We start from the raw sequence: 11340 nt of genomic DNA, 5'->3' as shown, positions 1-11340 counted from the left end.
GTCCTTTGAAGCTAAACAGAGACGTTTCACAGACTGGACTGATGACACCTGCAAGGATTATTCTACTATTAAAGCAGGAATTTGATGTAAACAGTACGCCTACATAATATTCACATATGCAGTTCAGAGGACATACATACATAGCAGTTACAGCATTGAAATAATATTTAAACCTATAACATTTCACATAGATAACTTTTACACAGTCTATACAATTTTAATTTCACAATTCTGACTTTTTTCTTGCATTTGCGTGTTTATTACTCCCAGTTCGGACTTTATTACTCGCAATTGTGAGTTTATTTCACAATTCTGAGGGGGGAAAAGTCAGAATTGCGGGATAAATTGCAATTCAGAAAAGACAGAATAACGAGTATATGTCACAATTGTTTTTCTTTGTAAGAAATGTGAGATATACACTCAGATTTGCGAGAAATAAAAGTCGGAATTGTGAGATATAAACTCGAAATTAACTTTTTATTCTTTTAATTCATGACAAACAAAAACAAAACAAAGTTGTACGCAAGAGACTTATACGCTTTTAGCTTCTCCTGAGTTTACACTTGAGGTGTCAATCAGGTAAATATATATCTCTGGCCACTGGATGCTTGGCCATTTCGTTTCATCATTTAACCACTGACAAGGTGCTATGGCAAACGGATCCGTAAGCTGTATCCCACTCGGTAATGTTAATTTTTTTTTAAATAACAGTGCTTGTTATTTCTGGGTATAGCTGGGTGAAGCTGCTGTGATATGCCGACAACATTTAAAAAAAATAACAAATTAAAATATTCTATAATGTTTCTAAATCTTAACTACTTTGAACCGCTTCGTCGTAACTCTCTAGTCGTACTGGTTATCACTCCCGGGTTTTCTGCAACCATGATGCGCGCGCATCCCGAATGTTTACAAACAGTAAATAGGCTCTCTCAAGATCCATTAATGTACTAAAAACATATTTAAATCAGTTCATGTGAGTTCAGTGGTTAAATATTAATATTATAAAGCGATAAGAATACGTTTTGTGCGCCAAATAAATAAATAAATAACGAATTTTCAACAATATCTATGTGGGCCGATTTCAAAACACTGCTTCTGAACTTTATGAATCTTTTGTATCGAATCAGGGATTCGGATCTCCTATCAAACGGCTAAACTGCTGAAATCACGTGACTTTGGCGCTCCGATTCACTGATCCGATTGAGTGTTTTGAACTCGGCCCACATAGATACTGTTGAAAATTCGTTATTTTGATTTTTGGCGCACAAACAGTATTCTTGCTTTATAATATTTTTTTTATATATATTTTTGGGTGAACTAACCCTTTAATTATGATCTCACAGGTGAGCTGACATTCTGTTGTGTTTTTTTGCAGACATTGTCCTGTTAAGATCACATCATACTGTATATTGTGGCAAACTCCCGTTAAAAAAGATCAAACTTAAAATAATTTAATTCGGAATATTGTTTACATTATTCCTAACCTGTTTTGCGTTTATAGTCCCTTCAGCTCATGATTTCACCTCAGGTCGACAGATGAAGATCTCTGTAAAATGCCAGACAGAGTTTGAGGTAAGTTTATCTTAAATTTGTTTGTCTGTTTTTTAAATCGGTTGAACTGCTAAATAGTCCGTTCGGGTTAACGCAAAATGGCGGTGCCCATGAGTGGGCGACCTGCGTTGGGAACAGTGTGCAAATAAACGTGCAGTGATATGCAAATAAATAATAAACTGTACATTCTACTCTAGTATAGTTCTGTTGTGTTTTTCTGAAGAGGCAAAGGAGGCAGTGTAAGATTTGGATGATAAAATAACTGACAATACAAATATTACGAAATATGAGATCAAAATGTCTTGTTCAAATATGACAAAGAGTAGAGCGCCCTCTATAGTAATATCAGAGGAATAGCAGCGTCTCAGGCACTCAGTCTTTGAGATTTCACTGAGGTCACATATTCTGAAATACTGAGTAAACAATTAAAACCAGCCGTCGTGTCATAGACAAATACAACATTAATTTCCTGTCTGAGTGTTTTCCCTGAAGTGCTCTGTAAAAACAGCCGATGGTTCTCTGGAGTATCTCTCATTATTAACAACATTTTTACCCAGTGATGCTATAAATGAGTACACCCCCTCTGAACGAATACAAAAGATATATTTTCTTTATGATCACTAATACAATTCATGGAAAGATGGCAAAACTGAAATGTATTAAACATATACATAATAAAAACTAAGAAATATATTTAAATAATAGCCATAAAATAAGTAAATTTTGCTTAAATTAAGGATTGCAGAAATGAGTACACCCTAGATTTAATTCAGCAAATGTATAATATTCTAACACTTAGTATGCCCTCCATCATTTTGAATATACGGCTCTGACCCTTCTTGGCAAGTTCATGACAAATCTGTCCTGTTTAACTCCTGGATGATGAGCTCCTTAAATGCCCTGATCTTAAATGTGCTCAGCTCGTCTCTACAGAATCCCTCACAGGTGCTCAAGAGTGTTAAGATTGAGTGCAATATCCACAGAAGTTTTTTCATCTTGGGAGAATGCATATCCTCATTGTCATGTTGAAAAAAATGCCCAACAATGCAGGGAATGAGGAAAGGGTAACATCTTCTGTTTCAAGTTTGTGTATTAAATTACACTGTGGAGTGGGAATTCATGACAGCATTGATAAAGCACAACTCCCTCACACCTTCAGCACTCACACATCCCTATTACTACCACTAAACTTTACTGTGGGAACCAGGCACTTCTCAATGCACTCCTCCTCTAGCAACACCAGAACATTTTGGATGCTGTTAGATCCAAAATGATTGATTTGGTCTCATGACTGACTTTATTGTGCTTTGGCTACAGAAGGTAGTTCCAGTGAGAACAACAACGTAACACTTTTAATTAAGAAATTACTTATCTTTAAATGTTTTGGTTCAACATTCTTACCTGTTGATCAAACAATACCTTAAACTTACACCAGAACATTTTTATTTTGTTTTATTTAACTTTTAGGAGGGTGCACTCATTTTTGCTACACAACATTTTATCTCCTCGATAAGAAAATTTTGTTTTCCTGAATAATTTTGACATGCTTATTTGGTAATTGATTAAGCAGACTTGCTGAAACATTATATCTCTAAAGAATCCTAACATGTCCTCTAAGTAATTGCTGACTTTCAGAAGTTTCAGAGGGGATGAACTCATTTATGCTGTGCGCTGTATGTACCATTACCCATTATATGATACTAGACCTGACAATCACTCGTTCCTGTTGTTTTATTGTTACTTAAAATCACACATTTACAGATATTTCTTTGTGTTTATTTCGTTTAAAAACAACCTACCATAATAAAAAGATAGATAGATAGATAGATAGATAGATAGATAGATAGATAGATAGATAGATAGATAGATTGATAGACAATGGATGGAAGGATGAATGATAGAACAGTGGATGAATGGGTGGATAGAAAGATAGTCGATAGATGAAAGATACAATGGATGAATGGATGGATGGATGAACGATAGACAGATAGACGGACAGATAATAGATGGATGGATGAAAGAGAACGATGGATGAAGATAGATAGATAGACGATGGATGGATGGACAGATAGACGATGGATGGATGGATGAATGGTAGAACAATGGATGATCGATGGATGAATGTTTAGATAGAAAAAGATAAGATAGTCGATAGATGGATGGATGGATGAAAGATTGAACAATGGATGGATGAACGATAGACCGATAGACGGACAGATAGATAGATGGATGAATGATAGAACGATGGATGGATAGATAAACATACAGACGATATAGATGCATGGATGGATGGATAGATAGATGGAAAGATAGATGGATAGATGAACGATAGAACGATGGATGATAGATAGATAAACAGACAGACAGATGATGGATGGATGGATGAATGAATGATAAACAGATAGACTGACAGATAAATAGATGGATGGATGGATGAACGATAGAACGATGGATGGATAGAGAGATAGATGATAGATAGACAAACAGACGATAGATGGATGGATGAAAGAGAACAATGGATGAATGGATGAAACGATGGATGAATGGATAGATAGATAGATAGATAGATAGATAGATAGATAGATAGATAGATAGATAGATAGATAGATAGATAGATAGACAGACGATAGATGTATGGATGGACAGATAGACGATGGATGGATGGATGGATGGATGGATGGATGGATGGATGGATGAATGGGTACATAGAAAGATAAGATAGTCGATAGATGGATAATAGATGGATGGATGGATGAAAGATAGAACGATGGATGCATGGATGGATGGATAGATAGACGGACAGATAGATGGATAGATGAACGATAGAACGATGGATGATAGATAGATAAACAGACAGACAGACGATGGATAGATGGATGAATGAATGATAGACAGATAGACTGACTGATAAATAGATGGATGGATGGATGAACGATAGAATGATGGATGGATAGAGAGATAGACAGATGATAGATAGACAAACAGACGATGGATAGATGAAAGAGAATGATGGATGAATGGATGAAACGATAGAACAATGGATGGATGAATGAATGGGTAGATAGATAGATAGATAGATAGATAGATAGATAGATAGATAGATAGATAGATAGATAGATAGATAGATAGATAGACGATGGATGGATGGATGGATGGATGGACAGATAGACGATGGATGAATGGGTACATAGAAAGATAAGATAAGTCAATAGATGGATAATAGATGGATGGATGGATGAAAGATAGACAGATAGACTGACTGATAAATAGATGGATGGATGGATGAACGATAGAATGATGGATGGATAGAGAGATAGACAGATGATAGATAGACAAACAGACGATAGATGGATAGATGAAAGAGAATGATGGATGAATGGATGAAACGATAGAACAATGGATGGATGAATGAATGGGTAGATAGATAGATAGATAGACGGACAGATAGATGGATAGATGAACGATAGAACGATGGATGATAGATAGATAAACAGACAGACAGACGATGGATGGATGGATGGATGAAGGATAGAATGATGGATGGAAAACTTATCAGTTTTCACAATTATTGGCATAAAATCAAAATTGACGGTTTATTATTTACTTAATGTGACTTAATGGTCTTTTTGTCATTCATTCATTCATTCATTCATTCATTCATTCATTCATTCATTCATTCATTCATTCATAACTTGCTATCCATTCCATTATGCAACATTTTTTTTTGCAATCCAATCAACAATGGATATAATTATAATTATAAATCTTGCTCTCTGAGGTTCTCCACATAAACACTGTGATTACATTCGCTGTAGAGCACATTTAATCGATAGCCGCGGGGTGAAACAGGGTTAAGAAGCTCAATCAGGAGAATGTGCAGATCTTCCTCCCCACTGCGTTATTAAGATTATGTGACCATCTGAGTGCTTAAAACAGCCTGTCCTTACTTTGTGACCCAGTTTCTGTGTGTGGAAAAGTTACTCGGGCTTTCGCTGTTGTAAAGTTTAAAAGTTCTGAACATCAAGTTTTCGCCTAAAAACATTCGGTGAAGCCAGGGCAGGTTTCACTCTTATTTTTTGTTATATGAGATTAAACATTTTATTTTACAAATTTACATTTATGCTTGACTTACAAATGAGAAAAAGGGATTCCTCCTATTCAGACATGAATGGCTGTACATCACCTTCCACAATTAAAATCACACGGCATGAAATTGATTCATTTTCTTAGTCCATGCTATTGTCTTTGTCCATCAGGCGCAGATCAATTTAGTTTTTCAAGGTTTCAAGCGCCCATAAATACCCAGAAGTGATGTCTGCGATGTCTAAATTTACACCAGGTCATGATCATTGATTTTTTTTTCTGGTGTCTCCTCTCAGAGATTTTATGATCTGCTATAAAATAGGAAAACAGTTCAATTGGCCTTCAGTGTTTTGATAATATTTTATTATCCCATATAAAAATTTTTATTTACTTTCTAGACCTTGTTTTGACAGATCTGTTCCATCATAAGAGCTGAGATATCGCAATCAGAAAAAACGAGAGATGTTAGAAAGAAACTGCTCTTATTTGAAGGTTTAGACTCAAAAATAATTTTATCAGGATTTGGCATAAAAGGATGTTGTTAAGTTAGACATAAACACATGATCAATGTGGGTTTTTTTAGGTTTGCAATGTGTATATAAATAAAAGTTTGTTGTTTCGACCAGTCATCATCGCCTTGTTTTTCTACATTGTTAGACTTTATTTTGTGTAAACACGTGTTTCTTATCACATCTTCCGCCTTGACGTTTATGAGACCAGGAAGGGAGATCCATTTCCTTCAGATTTCTATACATCCTTCTAGGAAGATCCTAAAGCTCTTCTCTTCCGTCTGTGGACCTCCCGCTGCGAGTCTGTTCTCGGCTCCTTCTGGACACATTTATTGACTTAATAATCACTTGAAACTCCCTCAGATTTGACTGATGCAGTATGACAGAGAGTGTGTGTGTGTGTGTGTGTGTGTGTGTGTGTGTGTGTGTGTGTGTGTGTGTGTGGATTGACGTAATGAGGGATGCTTGCGACAGCGTTCTGTCTCTGAGATGACATAATATCAGATATGAGGGTAATGTTTCTTGATGTCCATCATCATATCTCAAACACTCACTTGTGTCTGAGTCACAGAAAAAAGTTTTTATTGTTCGCTTTAAACCAGCAAGTATGTTTGGCTGTCTTAGTCTGATGTGTGAATACTGACTGATGAGCGACTCAAGGGAAGGAAGTCATCTGAGGGTTTTTTTGGAGCATGTGTCCCAGTGTCCCGGCATCAGTGCCAACATGCTGACGCATCATTCGCTCCTTTGCTCTGATCATCAGCACACTTGAGTCAGACGCAGCCAGCGCTGGCACTGCAAATGTTTCAGATCATCCTACATTTCTTCTGCCCAGTTTTTTTTTACCTTTACAGTTTCAAAACGGCCTTACTGATCCGCATCCTAGTGAAAATGCACCGGGAGAGCGAGCGCCAGGCTGCCCAGCGAGACTCCAGCTGGCGGCAGATTGTGTGTGTAGGCGCAGTTATAACAGAAGGAAACGATCTCTTAAAGCCAGTAGTGGCACCTGTGCTGTGCCTGAGCAGCGTGCCAATGGCTGGCATCTCTTCATTCTCTGTGTCTTTTGTCCCTAGGTAATAATGGTGCCACTCTTTAAAGACCCCATCTATCTATCTATCTATCTATCTATCTATCTATCTATCTATCTATCTATCTATCTATCTATCTATCTATCTATCTATCTATCTATCTATCTATCTATCTATCTATCTATCTATCGTTATATCTATCTATCTATCTATCTATCTATCTATCTATCTATCTATCTATCTATAATCTGCATAACACACGAGAATGAACCTCATTGGTTCGTGCGGAAGCTCAAGTGAACATGCTTGAGCTTCCATTTATCATAAATTATGTGTGTGTTGATGAATGTTTATATGTGATTAAAAGGCTATTTCAATCTGTTCATCATATAATGTGATCGAGTCTCTTCAGAAATTTTGAACTAAACCGATTAATTCATATGGATTAGTTTTACGATCTCTTTATGAAGTTTTTGAAGCATCAAAGTTGTGTAGCTGTCTATGGAGGGACAGAAACCTCTCAGATTTCATTATAGTATACTGTATTCATTTGTGTTCTGAAGATGAACGAAGGTCTTACAGGTGTGGATTTTTCATTTTTGGGTGAACTACCCCTTTAAACCCATCAGTGTCTCTGAAATGAAGTGGCTGATTAATGAGCCGTGAGCTCATCCAGTGCTGACGCTTTCTGACCCCAAATCTGTTCCCGATCCTGCTGATAAAACCTGTGCTGTCCAGGGTTTTATAACTAAAACTAAAACCAGAAATTGTTTCTTGAAATAAAATATTTATATAAAAAGCTAGTTGCCTGGGCGACATTACTCATTTTCATTTAGTTTAACTTGATCTACTAAAATAACTAAAACTGAACTAAAAATTAATAAATAAAAAAAACTAGTTAAAAAAAACTACAACAAAATTACTGAAACTTTAACTAAACTTAAAATCAAAACAGAACATCTAAAAATAAAAACTACTTAAAGACAAAATATTAATAAAAATTATAATTGTGCTGTCTGAAACCCATCAGAGAAATAAATTACTCTTCCTCCAATCCTTTCACTACGGAAGAGGATTAGGGCCAAGCAATAATAAAAAAATAAAACCATCTTGAGATTAAAGTTGTTACATTTCAATAAAATGTTGAGAATAAAGTCATTAAATTACGAAAAAAAAAGTCGTTAAAGGTCAAGAAAAAAGTCGAGATAAAATGTTGAGAATAAACTCGTTAAATTACGAGAAAAAACTCGTTAAATTTTGAGAAAAAAGTCTAAATAAAATGTTGAGAATAAAGTCATTAAATTACGAGAAAAAAGTCGTTAAAGTTCAAGAAAAAAGTCGAGATAAAATGTTGAGAATAAACTCGTTAAATTACGAGAAAAAACTCGTTAAATTTAGAGAAAAAAGTCTAAATAAAATGTTGAGAATAAAGTCATTAAATTACGAGAAAAAAGTCGTTAAAGTTCAAGAAAAAAGTCGAGATAAAATGTTGAGAATAAAGTCATTAAATTACGAGAAAAAACTTGTTAAATTTCGAGAAAAAAGTCGAGATAAAATGTTGAGAATAAAGTCCTTAAATTACGTAATTTAATGAGTTTATTCTTGTAATTTAACGACTTTTTTCTCGTAATTTAATTACTTTATTCTCAACATTTTATTTCAACTTTTTTCTCGAAATTTAATGAGTTTATTCTCAATATTTTATCTTGACTTTTTTCTCGAAATTTAACAACTTTAATCTTGAGATGTTTTTTTTTTATTATTGCTTGGCCCTAATCCTCTTCTGTATTTCACACACTGAGAACAGTGAATCAGATTGATTCTCTCACACACACACACACACACACTGATGCACCTGAGAAGAGCCGCATCCAGAGTTTATTTGTCTCTTGGTGGATTTTGTGGCTCATTTCAGCCCCATCAGAGCAGATGGAGCACATGATGAGAACAGGATGACGGGTGACAAATACGACCCCCATATGAAGCCGCCATATAAAACTGAGTTTGAATCTTTCCTCCTGACATCATCATCATCATCCTCTGTGTTGATGTTTCAGATGCAGAGAGATGACTAGATGATTGAGATATTCCATTAGTTTTCATCATGTAGGCAGAAAGCTATTCCAGTCCATTCCCAAAACACGAATGTTGGTTCAGTGAAGCGATCTGTGATCTGCACAATGTCACAGCGTTTCACAAGGTTAAATCCAGAAGCTGAAATATCCATTTTTATACTGTATTTGCATTTACATGCATGATGCTTTTATCCAAAGCAACTTACTTCATGGACAGTGTGCATTTTGTCGGTTCTTGCATTCAGATTATTGACTTGTGAGTTTATTTCTCCTGAGGGATTTCAGGAGATTTATTTGATGCTTTGATTAATGCATCAATTAAGTCTTCTCAGCCATGAAGGAGCAGGCTCTGGGAATTACTGTGTTTCCCTGGGCAATTTTGATGTTGCAAATTGTAGGATACGTAACAAAACTTTCAAATCATCCAGTGCAGGCGTGAAGGATGAACTCTGCCTGACATTAATGCACAAACCGCAAGCGCTGCACCTCCTCATGCCGTCAGTGATGCTTTAAAACAGTGTGAATTCTCTCGTGTGGAGAGGAGCGTCCTCTCGCCAGCTCAATCTCATTAACTTCCCATCAGTGTGTGTGTGTGTGTGTGTGTGTGTGTGTGTGTGTGTGTGTGTGTGTGTGTGTGTGTGTGTGTGTGTGTGTGAGAGGGTGGGTGGCTTATGCAAATGCAGCGGTGTTGATGGAAAGCAGAACTAATTGAGTGAAACAGAAGCAGAAGAGAGATGTTGTGAACGTCTCTGAAGACTTTTTGTGCAGCATTTTTCAGCCGCTTCACACTCTTTTCTTCCCTTTGAACAGATAATTGGCAGCAGAGCAGAGGATTATGGGATACCCTGTGTAAAATAGTGTTTGGTAATGAAGCAGTTTTGCCCAATAAGCTTTGCTCGTTTTGTCTATTAGGATTGACATTAATTTTTCACCTTTTCAATTAAACTTACATAATTGTATTATGTTAATCATTCAGTAGGATAAAAGGTTTTTTAGTTTAAGATTGACATATATTTAACATTTAATTTGTATTATTTCTTTGTTTATTTATTTATGTGTAGTAATTTCCTGAAGTGCTATGCTTAAATATTTAAGGATTATATTCAAGATTTATATTAATATTTAATATTAAATAATTTTATGATGTTATTTTGTTTCAGTAGGATTTAAGGATTTTTAGTTTAAGATTGACATATATATATATATATATATATATATATATATATATATATATATATATATATATATATATATATATATATATATATATATATACGGAAGAGGATTAGGGCCAAGCAATAATAAAAAAATAAACCATCTTGAGATTAAAGTTGTTACATTTCGAGAAAAAAGTTGTTAAATTTCAAGAAAAAATTCGTTAAATTTCAAGAAAAAATTCGTTAAATTTCAAGAAAAAAGTCGAGAAAAAATTTTGAGAATAAACTCATTAAATTACGAGAAAAAAGTCAAGATAAAATGTTGAGAATAAACTTATTAAATTACGAGAATAAAGTCATTAAATTACGAGAACAAATTTGTTAAATTATGAGAAAAAACTCGTTAAATTTCGAGAAAAATGTTGAGATAAAATGTTGAGAATAAATTCGTTAAATTATGAGAACAAATTCATAATTTAACGACTTTCTTCTCATAATTTAACAAATTTTTTCTCAAAGTTGAGTTTATTCTCAACATTTTATCTCAACTGAGAACAAATTCAAAATTTAACAACATTTTTCTCATAATTTAACAAATTTAATCTCAAGATGGTTTTATTTTTTTATTATTGCTTGGCCCTAATCCTCTTCCGTAAATATACATAATATTTAACATTTTAATTTTTTTTTGTCCAGTAAGATCGTCTCGGTTACGTATGTAACCCTCGTTCCCTGAAGGAGGGAACGGAGACGTACGTCAGTAGTGACCGACGAATTGGGATATCGCTAGAGAGCCCCTATCAGCTTTGAGAGAACTAAAACAAGCCAATGGAATTGGCGTGCGATATTTGCATAATGCGCACCTCCCCTAACAGGTGGATATAAAAAGGGGGGCAGATGCAATCGCACTGTTTTTCGCTGAGGAGACAACCGGTGT

This window comes from Chanodichthys erythropterus, chromosome 13, assembly GCF_024489055.1.
Source record: "Chanodichthys erythropterus isolate Z2021 chromosome 13, ASM2448905v1, whole genome shotgun sequence".
Classification (NCBI taxonomy): domain Eukaryota; kingdom Metazoa; phylum Chordata; class Actinopteri; order Cypriniformes; family Xenocyprididae; genus Chanodichthys; species Chanodichthys erythropterus.
The sequence above is the reverse complement of the archived record's forward strand: the minus strand, read 5'-3'. Positions refer to the sequence as shown.